Source organism: Danio rerio, chromosome 12 (assembly GCF_049306965.1).
Source record: "Danio rerio strain Tuebingen ecotype United States chromosome 12, GRCz12tu, whole genome shotgun sequence".
Lineage (NCBI taxonomy): Eukaryota > Metazoa > Chordata > Actinopteri > Cypriniformes > Danionidae > Danio > Danio rerio.
In genome coordinates, this window is record NC_133187.1 from 38,233,235 (window position 1) to 38,253,772 (window position 20,538).

Below are 20,538 nucleotides of genomic sequence, written 5' to 3' on the forward strand. Positions count from 1 at the left end.
ATTATTCTCATTCCCCTTTGTTTATGTTGAGATATTTCACTTTTACGACCAGAAAAATGACTTATTCTTTGCCATTAAAGTGAAATTACTGAACATTTACACAGGAGCCTGATGAAAAATGCTCATTTTAGAAGAAAATTTCAGACGGCATTTAGAGGTATTTATATCTAAACTCTTCTAATGTATTTTTTTTTTTTTTTTTGCAATTGAAATCTTAAATACCTAAAAACATGATTTCTGAAAACTACTAAAATCTTTGATTTTGTTCATTTCCAGTGATCGTGTTTTTTTACATTTATACTCTTCAATGCATATTGAACATAAAACATGATATCTCTAAAAAAATTAGTTATCTATATTGCAAACAAACTCTTCATATACATCCTGCTGCTGCCATGTAACAGGAGTCTGGAGTTTTTTACCAGTCTGTATAGACGAATTGACAGTTTGAAAACATTCAGGATGCGCACGCAGCGAGGTTGCAGGAAAAAAAAAGGGAGCGCTAGCATTTACAGCGATGGAATGACATCCAATTCGGTGAATTTGTTGTTGTCTTAGAAATAAGTTATATTGATTACATATTATATATATTATTTATATAATGCTTTTAACAGATTATAACAGCTCTTCACCAAGTGAGCTATGGCAAGTGGCAAGTTTATTTATATAGCACATTTCATACACGTTGGCAATTCATAGTGCTTTACATAAACAGGAATAAAAGTATAAGAAAAATAAAAACATTTTTAAAATATTTTTGTGATAAGCACAATTATTCTGGAATATAAACGTTAAAGTAAGTGGCGTTCGTCTGAGGTTCATTTGCGATAGCACCCTCCATATGGATATTGGATAAGATGAAATGGCCAAGCATACAGCCCTAAATATACAACTATCTCATTGAAACTCCAAGTGTTTTTCAAGCGAGAAGTTAAAGGCTTACAAGTCTTTGGATGCCAACAAATTTGTTCTGTGTGGTCATGTGCAAGCAGGGCCGGCGCGTCCATAGAGGCGACCTAGGGCGGCATCCGCGACACCTCCCTTACCACCCGCGTCCTCAATTATGTCCGCGACTCCTCCCTCACCACTCACGTCCTCAAACATATTCCCGCATAAAGCCTGGTTTATACTTCTGCGTCAAGTGACCGGCGTAACCCACGGCGCAGGCAACGCGCGTGGCTGTGCATTTATACTTCTGCGCGCTGTCTCTGTCGGTCTGCATTAACACTTCCGAAACGCTAGTTTCCTAAGCCTTTTCTGTGTAAATGCGTCAGGGACACCTCCATCAGCACCCGCGTGTCCTCAGTTATATCCGCGCATAGGGCGGCAAAATTGAGGTCCGCGACACCCGCGCGTCCTCAGTCATATCCGCGCATAGGGCGGCAGAATAGAGAGCGCAGTGTCCGCGACACCTCCCTCCCTCCCTCCCTCAGCACCCGCGCATCCTCAGTTATATCCGCGCATAGTGCGCTGGAAAAAAGGTCCGCGACACCTCACTTCATTTTCATAACCGGTCACTTTCGTTTTCACATTGGGGTTGAGGGCGGCATGATCATCCTCTGCCTAGAGCGGCAGTTCAGCTTGCTCCGGCCCTGTGTGCAAGAAATAATGTTCCATGATTACCAGACTCTAAACTGTGTAGTGCTAAAAACCAAGGTTCTGCCTAGCCAAAGAAAGGAAAGAACTGTACAAGGCCTGGGTAATCATCAACAAGCAAACAACTGCATTCTGACAGCGAGCTACACCTGTACGGAAGGGTATGTGAATGTACATTTTTACATTTCATTCTAAGCATTCAGTTTCCGCAGTTAAATTAACCATATTTAACTGTTTTTGCTAAAATCATTGCTGCAATCAAAAACGAGTAATAGGTATGATTCAGCATAGCGTGAACTTACCTGATATGAAATGAGAACCGCAGAGTCCAGCATTTTTAATGAGGTCCTCACTCCATTCAGCTCCCTTTTAGCAAAAGACATCTGCGGTGGCATGAAAAGCAGTGTGGTGTACACATGTGTATACATCAGCAATCCATCCAAAACTACTATTATATGCACATTCTCATACACTCATTCTCCCAAGATTGTTTCAGTTCTTCTTTAACTGGAAAAGTCCCAGTTTGTCCCCTTAGCGAAAATGTTATTGTCACATTGTGTGTCACACTTTTGTCATTGACTTAAAATGTATAAATATGTAAGACTTATTCCAAAATTTTGCGTACATTTGATGCATTTTACATTAATTTTCCTTAAATTGAAATGACACATAACTCTTGAATATGCTTATACAGTACATCATTACATCCAACAAGCAACAAGTATGTTGTAAACATGTTCAGGGTTGAGACTGATTAAAGGTGATAAAGTTGTAAATAATGTTCAGTTGTTTTGCACTGACTGACCTCAATGTTTCATGGGCATACAATTACTTTTTATTTCTTATTTGACTCTCTGTGGTTGTTGACTTGCATTTTATAAATCCCAAATAACCACGGTTTCACTTTCTAACATCTTAGATGGCCTGAGCATGATTTAATAATAAGCTAATTTCCATTTTCATGCGAACTATCCCTTTAAGAATTTGATAACATCGCCACCTACTGTTTCAAAGTTCAAACTATTTGGTTAAATCTGCTTTAACTTCAATATATTAATTAGATCAAAATATTATACATTTTATTATCGGCCTCCTAAATACTGCAGTATACAGCTGGCTTTTCATTTGCTGACACAAAATGCCCTCTTCTGGTTTCAATTGAAATGAAAACCTCCAAACATACTGATAATCCCCAGCATGCATCTGTATATCCATCCCAGACACCAGCGAATGTGACTTTGAACTCCATGACCTTTACTCACCTTTGCTCTAGATTCCATCCCGATCCTTAAAGCTCACAGTGACTTAATTTTTGAGCATATCTGCTGACTTTCCCCTCTTAGATCCCGGGCTCATTACTGCGTTCTACTGCTATCGGCCTCCCAAATACTGTCACTCAGTGCACAGTAGCCCAGAACCACATGTTTGTGTAAATCAACAGACAGCCAGTGGAATGATGCGTCTGGAGTTATGCATCTCAGATGTACCGATTGGTTCCAGCTCTGGTGGAAACTTTGTGTAATAGCTTTATGGGCAAATATATTTTCTCGTTTAAATCACGACATGATTTAAAGTATGTCTTGCCCAGTCTTAACAACTCCATCCCTAAGCCATTCTACCATATTATATTGATTGATAGTCTGACTTTTTAGCCACATACAGGGGGATTGTTTAATCAGCTTGCAGCAGGATAGATTTAACATAAAGTTCAGCCTTTTGGTGATTTATTCCCTTCACATGTCAGGTTGATTGGCTGCATAAAAACAATTAAGAGAGAAGGACTGGATTCGTTTCCTTCCGTTACGCTGCCCCCCTCATCTCGCTGTCCTGTTGTGGGAGAGTGTTGGAGAAGGCTTTGTAGATTTAGGGTGCTAAAGAGCCACACACATGGTTTTCCTAAGCTGTAAATTTTATGGATAATTTCTGATGTGGCTAGAGATTTATACCCCCCAACTAAGACCAGCATCTGCAGCTAATTATTCCTCCACTCGCATGCTTTTCTTCATTTCTTTCAAACACACACCGTCTCTTTACAACTCCCACATATCTTTTTTACACTTTGTCACTCTTTGTCCTGTCTGCACTCACTTAGTCACACAGCTGAGGTTGGTCTTCTATCTGAACTTTAATTTGATACACTTTAACAGTTGGATGTCCTGAGAGAACGCAAGACAAAGAGAAAGTGAAATTCAAGGAAAGATGCTGTGTATTTCTCTCAGCGAGTCCTGTTTAAATCAGCCAGCTTTGGAGTTTAGGTCTGTCGGAGGGCTTTGGGTTATGTCATAATACACGAATTTACCCGAATACAACCCCAGCCAAACCAGCTCATTAGGGAAATGTGTGTGTGTGTGCGCGCGCGTTTATGTGTGCGAGTAGGTGGGATTTGAAGAGATCTAATGTTTTTCTGGAAGTTTTGTCATCTCGAGTGCTTTATATTATTACAGTATCTCATGGAATCCAAATACCTGTAACATTTTCCATCCTGCTAATATTTTCCATGATATTTTCCCACATTGTTCACTTTCTCGTACACGTAATATCTTTTTAATTATCCGCCGGTCAGTGCTTGCGCAATATTTAGTTCAGATAGGACAGATCTCTGTGTTTGAAGGCTAATTCTTGTCTTATGTTAAGTTATTTATGTCCCGCTACAATGACAAACTCGCAATTCCAGTCCTAATATTGCATGTACCTATATAGGCTAACAGATAAGGTCAAAGGAATCAGGATACTATCTTATAGTTTATCTCAATCATTTGATGAATATCTGCAATAGTAAATATACTCATCGTTTATTGGTAAAGTCTAGATTGGATATGCGGCCGGAATATATACGGATATACGCACATCAATGACACTGTATAGCAATAAATAATATTTAAGTACTGTGATGGTTGGGTTTAGAGTTGGGGTGGGGGGGTAGGTGTTAAAAAAAATACATTTATTGGGTAATTTAATAGATAGCATAAATAATACTTGGTACAACCACTGTTTTTACATTACTGTGACGGTTGGGTTTTGGGTTGGAGTGGGGGTGGACGTTAATAAAATACAATTAATAAGAAATGTAATAAATAATATAAATAATACTTGTTAACTCCCGGTTACAGCCGCATCTGATCTAGTAACAACCTCGTTTATTCATTGCATCTATACATCATATAGGCTCATTCTGAAAACGTAGCCCTATATACGTCTCTGGAGATCGCAAATTATGTAGCCAAAGCTACGTATGGCTGCATTTTATCTTTAAAGCGAATGCCACAGGGCGATATGACGCCCTTCCTTTTCTCACTTAGCTGACCACTTACTTCCTTGTGGATGGTTTTTCCACTGTAACCAGTTTGTCCGGTTGCTCAACACGCATGTAGGTGGTCTTGAGATGCAGAGGGGAGTTGACTGCGACAACAGGGTTTGAATCTGGTGAAGAACGGTTCCAGAAAGCAGCTATTACAAAAGTCAAAAGCTAAAATAAAAAAGTAAATAACAGGGTAATAATGTGGTAAAATATGAAAATATGGTAAAAATCAGGGCTTTTCTTTTTCTGGATTGCTTTTAAAAACACTGTCGGTTGGGTTCAGGGAAGGGGGTGGGCGGATCAATCTGTGCTTTTTAAGACACAATTGGTTGGGTTTAGTGAAGGGGGGTGTTGGATCGGTTGGTTAGTCAGTCAGTCAGTCAGTCGACAGCAGCCACTGGTGGATTTACGTGAAAACAGCAGGTGCGAATGGTATTCGCGAGAGAAATTTGAGATCTGAAAAAGCATACATAGCAGACTGAAAACCAGTACTGCAAAAACATATCTCCTGGGATGTTCTTGGCGATCTCCTGAAATGTATAGGGTACGTAATTAAAATGAGCCTGGGTTGCATCTATAAAGTAGCCTTGTTTATTGAGAAGGAAAACTAATATTTTTTAGTAAACATTTTGTCCAGTGTTCCATAGAAGAATTACATTTATACTGATTTTTAAAAGATAAGACAATTAATTTTATTATTAGTTGGCAGTTCTGTGTGGGGTTTGCGTGTTCTCCCCATGTTCGCATGGGTTTCCTCCGAGTGCTCCAGTTAACCCCTCAAGTCCAAAGACATGTGCTGTAGGTGAATTGGGAAGGCTAAATTGTCCATATTGTATGTGTGCGAATGAGTGTCATGGATGTTTCCCAGTGATGGGTTGCAGCTTGAAGGGAATCCGCTGCGTAAAACATATGCTGGATAAGTTGGCAGTTCACTGCGCTGTGGTGACCCCGGATTAATAAATCGACTAAGCCGAAAAGAAAATGAATGAATGAATGAAGATAATATTATTATTATTATTAGTTGGCAGAGGAGTGTGGAGTTTGCATGTTCTTCCGTGTTCGCGTGGGTTTCCTCAGAGTGCTCTGGTTTTTCCCACAAGTCCAAAGACATGCTGTACAGGTGAATAGGGTAGGCTAAAATTGTCCGTAGTATATGTGTGTGAATGAAAGTGTATGGATGTTTCTCAGTTGTGGGTTGCAGCTGGAAGGGCATCCACTGAGTAAAACATATCCTGGATGAGTTGGCGGTTCATTCCCCTGTGGCGACCCATGATGAATAAAAGGGACTAAGCCGAAAGGAAAATTAATGAATAAATGGATTATTATTTGCAAATAATAGATCTCAGTTCTCACTGGGGTCATTTAAGGTAAAACTGAGAGTTTGTTGCTTTGTGGACTTTCTCACCCCTGCACACTCACTGACTATGATGCTGGCATCCTTGACTAATGATTAGCTGACTTGAAGCTGGGTTGGAGGTATAACCTTCTTTGCCCTCTTGCATAATTGTTTTTTTTTTTTTTTTTGGTGTCATTCATTTCTTCTTCAACCTCTTTGACCTCATTAACCCACGCTGGGGTCCTGGGAAGCGAAGGCTAAACTGTGGGGCTGGTGTCCAAGCGCTCCCCCAGAGCTTTACCTTTTTAAAGATAATTTATTTTGATTTAGCGAGTTTAGCGGGTCTTGAGCAGTCAGGTTTTGGCTTTGAGGGTGTTCCAGTGCTTGTCTTATTAATCCCTTGCAATAAAAATGAGGGGGGAAAAAGAAGAAGAAAAAAGCACAACAGCTCGACCCATAACAAGGGGTACTGTTCGCTTCTCCTGTCCTTTTTTGTAAATGGAAAATTTACTGCTGTGGCTTTGAACTCCAAACCAAACAGTAAATCTTACCTGCTAGAACTGAGCAGGAGAGCGTTATGGTTAAGGGGCAGAAATAGTTCTCATTAGAAACAGCTTGTTAGGTCATGTTTCTTGTTACCAAATTGGATGCTAGGAAATGTTATTGCCAGCGTTATTGGTTTGGCGGACATTTTTAAATTCTAATCTTTAAATGTATATCAATTTCAGAATTCATGAGAACAACGGCTTGTCAGTTGCGGCTGTTAAACCATGTCCTTTCTTAAAGTCTGTGTGAACTGGAAGTTACTAAGATGTTTAGTTCAGAATGTTGATGTTCTTTCAGCAAAAAATACTCAACTATTGAGTGACATGGCTTTCTTTTCCGCATCAACCGCTCATAGCAAACTAACGGTACGAGAGGGTATTAATATGCAGTTACTGTGGAAGCCCTCAAGTTGATTTCAACAGAAGGACCGCCACTCCAAACACAGAAGCTAAAGGTCAGCTTTTCATTGAAGATTACCAAAACAAACAAATATGTTCTGTAGATTAACTTGCATGAATTATTCGCTTTAACAATAAGAAAAATCTATTTTATAAAGGGTTTAAACACAGTTGTGTGGTAACAGTGTGTAAATATAGTCAGCCTCTAATGGTAAAATTGAATTAGTTCATAATTAGTCATTAGTTCATTAATTGAATCATACTTCATAAAAACAGTCTACAATCCTTTGTACATATCATCGGATGGGGACCCTGCCCTCTCCTTATTAGCATAAACAGCCCTGAGTGAGAGCAGCTGTACACCATTACAGTTTTGGATCTGCCACTATGGTGACACATACTGTAGGCATTAATAGCTCCACCCCCTTTTGAAAAGAGGGCTTAGAGCAGTCTCATTTAAATTTAAAGCAACAGTCACCAAAACAGCACAATATGTACCAAAGCCTTCGAGTAAAATAGTTTGTCGGTTATTTTGAGTGGACACTTCAGATACACATACTCTAGGGACATCAGATACTTTTACATCTTTTAAAAAGGGGCATTAAAAGTCCCATTTAAAGTTCTGAAACACCTAACCAGAGCTTGTCACACAACATCGGGCCATCGTTGGGTATTGTTCAGCATAGTTTTTTGTGATGTGTTACTTGCTGTCAACACTTGTTAGGGGCTCTGTTTGTCTCAAAATGTGATTCTGCATCCATTGGCATTAGTGGAAGCTGGCTGTTCAGTTTACCTGTGATTTTCAGTGTGTAAATACATTCACAACAACACAGACTGTCTATAAAAAAGATAATGCTCAACACATTGGTTATGAAAATTATTCTTGACTACTGTTGATACCTGCTCATACTGCCAGTTATTTTTTCCCACACAGGTGTATACCTCACCTTCTAGAGGCCCATTGTGTAATATGAGAACGTATTAGTTCCTAAATTTACAAACATGTACCATTTAAAGTTCAAAAAGCACTAACATGTTCCTTTAAATGTATTGTTCAAGATACTAGTATTCAGCTTAAAGTGACATATAAAGGCTTAACTTGGTTAATTAGGTTAAATAGGCAGGTTAGCTTAAAGAATCATTGTCTCATATCAAAGATTCATTCATAAACAAAACATGGTTTGGAGATTTACCGCGGCTGAGCTGTTTGGAAGCATTTACGAGAAAACGGAGCAACAGTGATTTTTAAAATGCATCACATCATTTGCGTTCTGATTTTACTGATAATAGTAATGGTTCATTTAAGAAACAGCAAACCTAGAATCTGCTGTAACTTAGATATTTACGGCGAAACGTGGGTTGCTAATGTAAATGTTAGCAAGCCATGTTAACTGTTTTACAGTAAATATAGAACAGCTCAAGTTACACTCGCGTCAAGCAATCTAAACTTCTGAAATGCAGCTATGCACGGCAGATACAGCTTACATATATAATGTTAAACACTAAATATCATACCTTCTGTTCTGTTCTTTTTAAAGTTGTGTCTGAACTGCTCAAAATGATGCAATAAACTGTATTGCACTTGTGTGTGGTGCCTTATTACAAAAGTTCTGATTGGTCAATCATCATTGTTTATAAGTCATAAATTACCATAACTAGAGAATTTTAATATTTAATTTGCATGCTGTTTTACATTACACACACTGGTTTTATCTAAAGGGCATGGTAAAGGTTGATGGTAGTTATACAAGGGGGATGCTTTTTGTCATTTTTTCCAAAAGGGGGATGCCCCTTCCTGCATCCCCCCTCAATTCGAGCACTTTATATGTATTCATTCATTCATTCATTTTCTTTTTGGCTTAGTCCCTTTATTTATCCAGGGTCGCCACAGCGTAACGGACCGCCAACTTATCCAGCACATGTTTTACGCAGCGGATGCCCTTCCAGCTGCAGCCCATCTCTGGGAAACATCCATGCACACTCACTCACAGTCATACAGATCGGACAATTAAGCCTACCCAATTTACCTATACTGCATGTCCTTGGACTGTGGGGGAAACCGGAGCACCCGGAGGAAACCCAAGCGAACGAGGGGGGAACATGCAAGCTCCACACACAAATGCAAACTGACCCAGCCGAGGCTCGAACCAGCAACCTTCTTGCTGTGTAGTGACAACACTACCTACTGTGACACCGCGTCGCCTGTATACGTTCATGCAATTATGAAATATCTCAGTTGTTGTTGACTTTCAATTTCTACTGTGTTGTCTGGCTTATTGTCTCAAAATATTCTAATGACCAATTGATGTCTGGTATTTATCATATCCACATACTTTGGAAAATTAATATTCCCGATATTCTCACTCTCTTTTCTTTTCTTTCGCTGTTGTGCATTTCTTGGCTTTTAAAGAGCTGAGCAGTGAATACTTGACATGTGCTGTTACCAGACAAATAAAAACGAACAAACCAAAAGAATAATGAAAATATTTCTTGTTAGTGTAATGGGAAAAGTTGGCCTGGGGCAGTGACCTGCACTGGGGATGCTGTGCTTGAGATTTCAAGCACACACAATGCAAAGACAGTTCATTCTTGTCCAATCTAACATGCTTTACAAGCTCCATCTGCAGGTGCTGCAGAACTGACAGTTGTCACTTAACACACTTAACAAGTCATTGCAATTTTAAAGCTGCCCTCGTTTTGTGGCTTTCCATTAAAAGAGCTGATACTGGAAATCATCTCTCCGCCAGTTTAATCTGTTGGCCAATACGTGAGGCGTCTGGACATGGTTTTTATGGCCTGTGAGGGAGCATAGGCTCGTGTGGTCCGATCGGACTGGAACACGAACCTTCCTGCGACCCTCATGCATCCACATCCAATAAAAGCATTTAGCCATCACTGCCAGTTCTTTCAGGTAGAGGAAGTATGATATCACTCTGTTGGCCCTCCAAAGCAGCACCCGTTATAGAGTTTTATCTGACCACCACCATTGCAGAGAACAACTGCTTGCCACTCTTAAGCCTGGTTTATACTTCTGTGTCAAGTAATCGGCGTGAAGCACGGCACATGCAACGCGCATAGCTGTGCATTCATACTTCTGTGCGCTGTTTCTCTTGCTCTGCAAAAACACTTCCAAAACGCTAGCTGGCAGTAAGGTGTTTTTGTTCCTCTGTGTCGAGTTTCTTCGCTGGTGTTTCACGCTCGTGTTTGGATTAACTAATGATGAAATTAACGTAAGAGTGCATTGGTCAGCACCACCTTCATGTCTGGCGTACGTGTATTTCTTGTGTGTGTTTGTTTTATTTCCATTAACGACTCCTAGAGGCAATTATGTTAAATTGCACACTACAAACACATGCGAAAAACATTGCTATTAATTTATAATTGATAAAATGGGTTAATTGACACACTTTTTTTTTTTTACCAATTACGTCATTTAAAACATATAAAAGCATTTGCAAATGTATACAACCCTTAGTCTATGGCAATGGCAGTGTTGGCCTTATTAGAAGACATTGTCAATAGTCAAATCCGAAGGGAACGCATTTTTTAGGTATCACAGTGATTTTTTTATTCTTTAAATCTTTATTCTTTAAATGGTCTTATTAGCCATTTTAAATTGCCAAGAGCTATTCTCTTGGAGTTCTGTGCTGAGGAGGCTCTAATATGGCAGTTTGCACGATGGGTGGCTGCTTGGTGAGTGATGTTTAAAGATATTATTCCAGCTACTTTTTTTTTTTTAACATTTTTTTATTGAGTGTAATTATTTTACTGCAAATCAGGAGACCGTGGTTATCTATTAAAGACATGGCTGTTAACCCCCCTCAACAACCCACAAACTGACCAAGAGCGCAGATACAATGATGTCCATTCTCGCACTCGGTCAGTTGTAGAGCGGGCGATTGGGCAGCTGAAATGCCGGTGGCCCTGCCTTGATAAGAGCAGAGGGGTGCTGCTATACCGCCCTAACAAAGTGTTCCTCTAATACCTCTGTGTCTCCCACAGACACAGATACTACTCCAGACAGTAAAGTGTCACCCACAATTGAGGCAACTCTCTCCTTAAAGGGTGTTAGTTCAGCATCCCCTGTTCCCCCGTCTGTTCAGTCCACACTTTGACGGCGTGCCGCTGTTCTCCTTTACATCTTTGCACCTTTACATCGGACCATTACTTTTTTAAATTTATTCTCAGTACGATTTTCAGACCCCACTGCATTAACTGTGTCAGCTAAACTCTCCCACTCTACCATGATTCCGGAGGACAAACTTGCAAAAAACAGTTTTTCTCCGGTCTACCTCCAATAAGAGCACCTCCAATTCACATTCTGTGAAGTTTCTCTTCTTGATTGCTTTTGCCATTGCTTTTTCATTTTGTTTTGCCAAAGTAGAGTCATTACCATATTCATACACCGGAGGAGACAGGGAGGGGTTTTGCATTTGTGCTCGCTGAGACTTAGCTGAGCACCGTGGACAGCCACTGACTTGCGGCGCCGGTGTGTGTACCCCAATATAAACCTATGTTTACAATTTTAAAATGCATGGCGCGATGTGGTGTGGCTCATCCGGTGTGCGACCCCCTTTATGATGGTCTTGCTGCGGACAGTTACAACCATTTTTGCATCTTTGTTGGAACTCGCACTGCTAGCAATCAAAGATTTATATTAATTTGGCAAGCTGAACGCATTCTGTACTGTACAGGAGACACTGAGGAGGTTAATTGACAATGGGGACCAGGGCCGGCCCGTGGCATAGGCAGTATAGGCAAATGCTAAGGGCGCTGTACATCCAGGGGGCGCCAGAAATGAGCGGGGGTAAGTTGGTTTTGTTTTCAATATTCCTGACACACATTCAGTGATAGATGTCAATAACTCAAAAACATCTTACCCTAAAAAGATCTAAAGTGTGTTTCCTACAAAAAGACAAAGCTGGTTATGTTTCTCAGCTGTCTTTTTCTTTTTTTTTCGCTCAATATTACGAGCACTGCTCCGTTTAGCCTGGGATATGCGTTTAGCCGGGAGAGCTGAGCTCGCGCGGAGTGGAACTCTCCATAAGGGACCGTCAGAAAAGTGCTTCTTTTTTTTTTTTTTTTTGCTCTATTCTGCTTGTTTTATTTTAAATACAACTAATTTTCTCTTAAATGAGCAAAACAGTTACTAAAGTAGTCGAATGCTTCATTCATTCATTCATTATAGATCTGTGCATTCTTACATTAACACCTCTGTTATCAAACAAAACACAATAGCCCCTTTCACACATACAGACCTTTCCGGAAAATTGCCGGCAATTTTCCGGAAAGGTTGTATGTGTGAACAGGTCCTTTTTGAAAATACCGGTAAATTCGTTCTGGCTATTTTCCGGAAAGAGAAGTTGTAACATTACCGGCAATTATATTTTACCGGCAATTTATATGTTCTTCTTAATGCCAACTGTGTAAATAATCATCAATGAGATGCTTATGATAAGCCGTTGTTTGTTTAACTTACCTTCAAGCTTTGCGTGCGCCTATGAGCGCCTGCACACGCACATATTATGAACATTTCGACATGCGAAAGTGATCCTGCGAAAGTTGTTCACAATATTGATCATCCACAGAGTTTGTAATTTAGTCAAATGTTTACAAATACAAGCGCAGCCGTTTAAAGCTCATTTGTGGTGAATGATGTCAGAATTTACCGGTATTTTGGAATGGATGTGTGAATGCTCTTTTCCGGAAAATTTCCGTAACGTCCTCGCCTGTGTGAACAGCGCTTTTTTGAATATACCGGTAAAGTCGTTCCGGAAATTTTCCGGATATTTACCGGTATCACTGTGTGAAAGGGGCTAATGAGAGATTCATTTGCTGCTCTTCACTAAATAGCTAATACAATTAAAAGTTAAATAGATTTTATAGCTTTATTTAATTTCTGTATAGGCCATTGATTTTAATAGGTTAAACCTTTTATTTTATTGTCAATATTTTATATTGTTTGCTATGTATTCTATCATTTGAAGCTATTTGTTGTCCCATATTTTAACATCCCAACGTTGATAGATATGACATAACATTGCTAATCATTAAATAGCTAAATTGTTATCTGTTAGTTTTACGTCAGCTAATGTTATGGAAGGGCATAGATGTTTTGGAAAATAGTAATATTAATGTAACTACCCCATCATTCCTTCCTCAAGCAAATGTGTAAATATTAGATCTATTCAGCAATAATGTTAATTACATTGGCATATTTATCTGACATTTTCCCAGCTTGTAGTAGTCGATCAAAAAGCTGTTTAGTTTCTTATGACTTTACACTAGCAGTTGAATTTACTGCGATGTGATGGGGCGCCACCTGAATTCTTGCTTAGGGCGCCAAATTGGTTAGGGCCAGCCTGATGGGGACGCAAATCAGGACGCAGAACACAACGCACACAAAAAAATTAGCAAAACTGCGAGGCCACGAAAGGTGAATGCATTGTAGTGAGGGACCACTGTATTGCCCAATCTTTCTTTGTACATACTGTCTGCATTGCAAGTCTCATCCAAGCCAATTTTCACCATTTCTCTATGCTTTTCATTCCCAATGTTAGTCTACCACGATATCTGTCAGACAAAACAGCAAAAAGTAACAGGAGCACAGAATACCTGCATTATGATTGGAGGGATCACCTGTCAATCAACTTGCTGGGGAAGGGTCAATTTACTGGATGTTTTCTCTTTTTTGGGCTAGGGTTATTCCCAATAGACCAGCACCAACATCAATGCCATATTCAAAGATACCCATCCAATTATCCTTTCATCATTACTTCAATCAACTTTAATGTTTTTTTTATATACTGTATATATAATGGCTAGCTTGTAACATTACTAGCCATGAATACAAGGCACAAAGAGTTTACTCGAGCATCTTGAATCCTCTAGTCTAGTAGGAAGCACGAAAGCCCATGGATGTGAGCCAGCATCCTGTCCTGCGAGAGGTAGTAGACAGAGGACTCACGAGCCATTTTACTCTCCACTCTATTTTCTTAGAAGTAAGCAGAGTCAGAGGAAGTGCAAGCTGAAGCCACTGTCAGGACTGGCAGTGTTTGGGCACGCTCCAGCTAGAACAACTTGTGGTTTTTCTGCTTGCATGAAGTGGAGTGATTCCACATTCTGGTGGGTAAGCATAATGACACCCTGACCGGGGAAAAAGTGAGGATGGACGAGGCTTGAGGAGGAAATGAGGGAGAGATAGAACCAAGAGATGGATGTTAAGGAGAACATTAAACAAATAAGGTCAAAGCCAGGGCACACACGCCAAAAACAAATGAAGAGGCGGAAATAAAACTTTTTTTTAAGCCGGGTGAATGCTTTGGAAGAGACCAGCAAACAAAATGCAACAATACATGAATAAAACTCATCTTGGGTCTTAGGTACAGTACTAAATGAATGCTTGTGGTATTCATGTTGATAGCACATGTCATCATTTTGGATTAATACTGTATGTGCAGTGTGAAGATTGGGTAAAGTTAAGTCACCTTTATTTCTACAGCACTTTATGCTATACAGACTGTCAAAGCAGCTTTAAGAGTTAAACATACAAAATAGTAAGTTGATAAAATAAAGTTCGTCTTTTTAAAACATATCCAAAACAACATTTGCAGAAAGAACACTCACATAAAAAAAATTATTTGGGGAGGGTTGTTGAGTGAGCGACGTATTTGAGTAGGGGGTCGTGTGCGACCTACCAGAAGAGCTAGGAGGGATGCGGTGGAGAGAGGGGTGTGCAGCGTATTTAAGTACCGGGTGGGAGACGCGCAATTTCCGGGAGATTATCATTTATTTGCGGCCATCCGGGAGTCTCTATGCATTTGCAGGATACTCTCGCAACTTCTTAGAGACTTAGGATGTCTGCCTATCCAAGTTTTAGGAAAAACAAATAATACCTTGACTTCTAGTTGATCATTTGCTATCGGAAGTGGCTTATATGAAAGGCAAAGGCCTCTAGATTACACTTATTTTACCAAAATAAAATATGATCATGCCTTGATTTGTAATTATTTATATAAAATAGTAAAGTTTGACTTTTCTTAGACAAAAGTCTCGTCACCTAACAGAAATAATGTACAGTATAAAATATAAAGTCATGGTGCAGTGAAAAAATAATTAATATTGTGTATTGTGTTGTGACTCCCATGAGCTTGGACGACTGCATCCATACATTTCTGCAATGACTCAAATAACGTATTAATAAAGTCATCTGGAATGGCAAAGAAAGCGTTCTTGCAAGACTCCCAGAGTTCATCAAGATCATTTGAATTCATCTTCAATGCCTCCTCCATATTACCCCAGACATGCTCAATAACGTTCATGTCTGGTGACTGAGTGGCCAATCCTGGAGCACCTTGACCTCCTTTGCTTTCAGGAACTTTGATGTGGAGGCTGAAGTATGATAAGGAGCACTATTCGGCTAAAGAATTTGCCCTCTTCTGTTGTTTGTAATGTTATGGGCAACACAAATGTCTTGCTACCTCAGGCAACATGTCTTGTTGCCATCCACTCAGCAGCTCTCGTGCACGCCCCATACTGAATGTAACACCAAACCAGGATTTTTCCTTCACCAAACTTGACTGTTTCTGTGAGGATCTTGGGTCCATGCGGGTTCCAATAGGTCTTCTGCAGTATTCATAATGATTGAGATGCAGTTCATCTGAATCAACTACCTTCAGCCACTTTTACAAATGATCAACTAGAGGGCAAGTTATTATTTTTTGCAATTGCAACGGAAATCGACAACAATAATTTTGTCAGGTATAGTTTTAACTTTAGTGATATAAAAAAATACCCAATACTGCAGTTTGCCTTATCCTGCAATGCGAAAATAATGGTCACACTTTATTTTGATGGTCCGTTTGTTGAATTTAAGTTACATTGCATCTACATGCCAACTAATTCTCATCAGATTTTAAGTAGACTGTTAGGTTGGGGTTAGTGTAAGTTGACCTGTACTTGCAAATTTTCTTATAGTCTGTTAAATGCAGGCCCGGATTGGCTAATCGGGAGGACCGGGAGAATTCCCGGTGGGCCGGTGCGTTTTTTGGCCGCGAGGGCCGTTGTCCCTAGCTCCAGAATCTGTTGCTCTCAGCAGTCACACTTTTTACATTAATTATTTTTTTTTACTTGACCACAGTCTTCTTATTAATTATTTTACCAAAGCTCTGCTCTTTTTATCTATTTTCTCACAGCCTAGTTAATGATGATATAACTAAGACGAACCACTTTTGACGTGCAGTTGTTGTGGTCCAGTGGTTAGCGCGTTAGGCTATGACACTGCGGACCCGGATTTGATCCTCGTCTGAGTAGGTTTTTTTTTTTTTTTTCATTTTTATTGTTAAGACATATAATACTGTTAGGGTTGTTGAACATTTGAAGTTCTAAAGCAGCTGTTTCCTCAAAAAAATACGTGATAGTGTCATTAGAAACTGATTTGGAAATGACCTTATTTTAATATAGTCAGTCGTGAACTGAGGTGGGCCAGTCTGAGGCTTGAAACTCCAGGGCTGAAAAGGAGTCCCACTCCGGCCCTGGTTAAATGTCTGTTGAAGAAGCAGTTTCTATAGATATTAAGCAGACAGTCTACTAATACTTAAATGTGACATCAAATTAAGGTGTTACCGAAATAAGTTGTTTTCTGTGATTGTTTTACATTTCATTCATTTGCCTATGGGAAATAATAAATGGCAGTAAACAGTCAAACTACTTGCTCTACACACAATTGTATTCATGACAATACAGTTTTGAGCTGTGGGTCAGGTTTGTAGACAGGTATATGGACACAGAAATGTATTTACCATGTCTTCATGCCTAGACCACACAGTCATACCGCTCTCCTAAATAAGGCGAGGGAGTGAAAGTGAGCCCTGATGTGTTTATAAATCAAACCCCTCCAGTAGTTCCACTGAGAAAGAAGGGGGAAAAAATGAGGGAAAAGAAACAAGCCCCTCCACCACCACAGGAGGCTGCACATAGTTTCCATTCACTTCTTCACTTGCATTATAAAAATAATTAAAGGGGATGTTGTGAGGGGGGAGCAAGTGGCCCCGATGTCTCTCTGCTCTGTCATCTCAGCAGGCCCCATCGAGAGTCCATGCAGGTCAGCTCACTTCAAACATCACCGTGTGGTTTAGGTTGCATCTACTGTTGAGTCCGAGCAGATTTGTTGACAATTTTTTTGCATGTTTTGAATCAACACATGTTTAGCACATTGACGCATCAATCAAAAACTTGAAATGCGCTCACTGTAAAACAGCTTCATGACTTCGGAATTGACTTCATTATAAACCTCATTCGTCTAAGCGATGGTTTATAATGTTCCTCAGTGGGAAACAGCTGCGGCGACCACAGGCTTTCATATTTGCCACAAGCTTCATTAAGATTACATAGTGTTTGTCTTCTTTTCTGTGTTCATTTATCTTAGCTTTTGTAATTTGTATATGCGAGCAAATTGTTGTACATACGTCTCATGCTAATGACACCGCATGCCCAAACAATTCCTCAGGGCCACGTGGTGCTTGAACAGGGTGTCATGGGATATTTCACTAAGCCAACGCTCTACAAAATACCTGCTCTCATTTGAAACGCATTAGAGAGCGATGTGTTCATTCTTTCCGACGCGAGGTGATGCACTTGTCTGGTATGAAGTCCTCAGTTTGTGAGAGTCGGGGGCCACGGAGCGGCCAGGGAAAACGATGAAAAATGAAATGCAGCAGCCATTCCTGAAAACACACAAACGCGATATATCCGCTTGCGTGTCTGGCTCTCTGGCCGTGCATTTTTTTTTCCCCCTCCATGGGCAGACGCTTTTGTGTGTGCTGTGAGAGAGACGTGTTGTTGCCATGTGTTCTCTTTCATGCTGCGTGTTAATGAGTAAAGATGTGCAGACCAAGGTGTGCAATGTTTAACTGATTCTCACACGCTGCCGATGACACCTTGTGGGCTTTGTGCCGACCTCATGTTCACTTAAAGTGAGCATGAATCCCCGCAGAACACAGTAGCAAAGTGTTCCAGTTTGGAGGTCAATTGTTAACCGGTTTTGTTGGTGTAAAACTGGATAAAATATCCAGCCATGGTGTGTCTCATCTGTTTTTTGCCTTTACCACCCTCTTTTGTGAAACATATGTGAAATATTACTTGCGTTAAGCAAGCCACCAAAACATGTGTATAAATGTTTTTACGAGAGGTTTTGTTTCACATGAGACCAGCTCATATATAATGCTGCGAGTGACACGATGACCTGCGCTGTTTGCCACAAAAATGCAAGGAAAAAGCTGCTAGATTTTTCCATTGGCAAAGAGACAAAATATTTTTCAATAAAAAGGATGCAAAATGCCGTTTCGTGGCCAGTAGGAAATATTCTTAATTCACCCACTGCTGGCTAAAGTTTGGAACAGAGCTAATGTATCCTTTTAATCTTTTCTGTAATTACATGTATGATTTGCGGTGGGTAAAGCACCACTGTTGTGAATGTTCTCTTGCAGTGGTTTCAAAGTCGCTTAATTGGATGCTGTTACTTACTACTATGGTACTCCAAAGAACGGAGAACAAGACATCAGATAGAGTTGAAGTCCGAATTATTAGCCCCCCTGTTTATTTTTTCCACAATTTCTGTTTAACGGAGAGCAGATTTTTTTTCAACACATTTCTAAACATAATAGTTATTAATAACTCATTTCTAATAATTGATTTATTTTATCTTTGCCATGATGACAGTAATAATATTTACTAGATTTTTTTCAAGACACTTCTATACAGCTTAAAGTGACATTTAAAGGATTAACTTGGTTAACTAGGCAGGTTAGAGTAATTAGGCAAGTTTTTGTATAAAGATGGTTTGTTCTGTAGACTATCGAAAAAAAAAGCTTAAAGGGGCTAATAATTTTGACTTTAAAATGGTGCTTAAAAAATTAAAAACTGTTTTTATTCTAGCCGAAATAAAACAAATAAGAGTTTCTCTAAAAGAAAAAATATTATCAGACATACTGTAAAAAAGACAATGCAGTAGCGCAGTAGGTAGTGCTGTCGCCTCACAGCAACAAGGAGGCTGGGTCGCTGGTTCGAACCTTGGCTCAGTTGGCGTTTCTGTGTGGAGTTTGCATGTTCTCTCTGCCTTCGTGTGGGTTTTCTCCGGGTGCTTCGGTTTACCTCACAGTCCAAAGACATGCAGTACAGGTCAATTGGGTAGGTTAAATTGTCCGTCGTTTATGAGTGTATGTGAATGTGTGTGTGGATGTTTCCCAGAGATGGGTTGCAGCTGGAAGGGCATACGCTGCGTAAAAACTTGCTGGATAAGTTGGCGGTTCATTCCGCTGCGGCGACCCCATATTAATAAAGGAACTGAGCCGACAAGAAAATGATTGAATGAATACTGTAAAAAAAAAATTCCTTGCTCTGTAAAACTTCATTTGGGAAATATTGAAAAAATAAAAATAAAAGGGGGCTAATAATTTTGACTTCAACTGTATCTTGCATTCATAAGCTCAAAAACCAACATTGGTGACCCATCACGATGTAATTTTTTCATCAAATTGCCAGTTTGGTCTGCAGAACTGAAAAGATCTTTTCTGTATGACAACAATAAAAAAATACAACCTCCGTTTATACAGCAGAATAAAACCTGATCAGTCATTAGTTTTGTTTGTTTGTTTAGTATGAATCTTGCAAACAGATTCACTAAAATTATTTTATTAAGTTTAACTTTTGTATTAGTTTGATTTGCATATTGTTGCAGTCATGCTGATTTATTATTTAACATGTTAAATACAGATCAGCCTTTCCTTAATTCTTAATTAACAGTACTTTAACTGCTGTTATTTATTGATTTATTTATTTGTTTATTTATTCATTCATTCACTTAATAGCTTATTTAGCTATTTTTATTTTACTTTAAATACTCTTATTACTTTTTAAATGCAGTGTCACTGTGGCGCAGTGGGTAGCACGATCACCTCACAGCAAGAAGGTTGCTGGTTTGAGCCTCGACTGGGTCAGTTGGCATTTCTATGTGGAGTTTGCATGTTCTTCCCGTGTCCGCATGAGTTTCCTCCGGGTGCTTGGGTTTCCCCCACAGTCTAGAGACCTGTGGTACAGGTGAATTGATCTTTATTTTTCCTCTTTTTTAAATTTGTATTTAATATTTTTCTATAACATGCATGTCTGTTTTTCTGTGTGCTGTTTGAACTCCTAGCAACCAGTGGTGTAAAGTAAATGGACAAATGTATAAATACTCAAATTATTGTAATTAAGCAGTTTTTCTCAGGAATTATAATTTACTAAGTAGTTTTATAAATGTTTACTTTTACTTTCTCTTGAGAACATTTTTAGTGCTGTATCTGTACTTTTACTCCGCTATTTTCCTT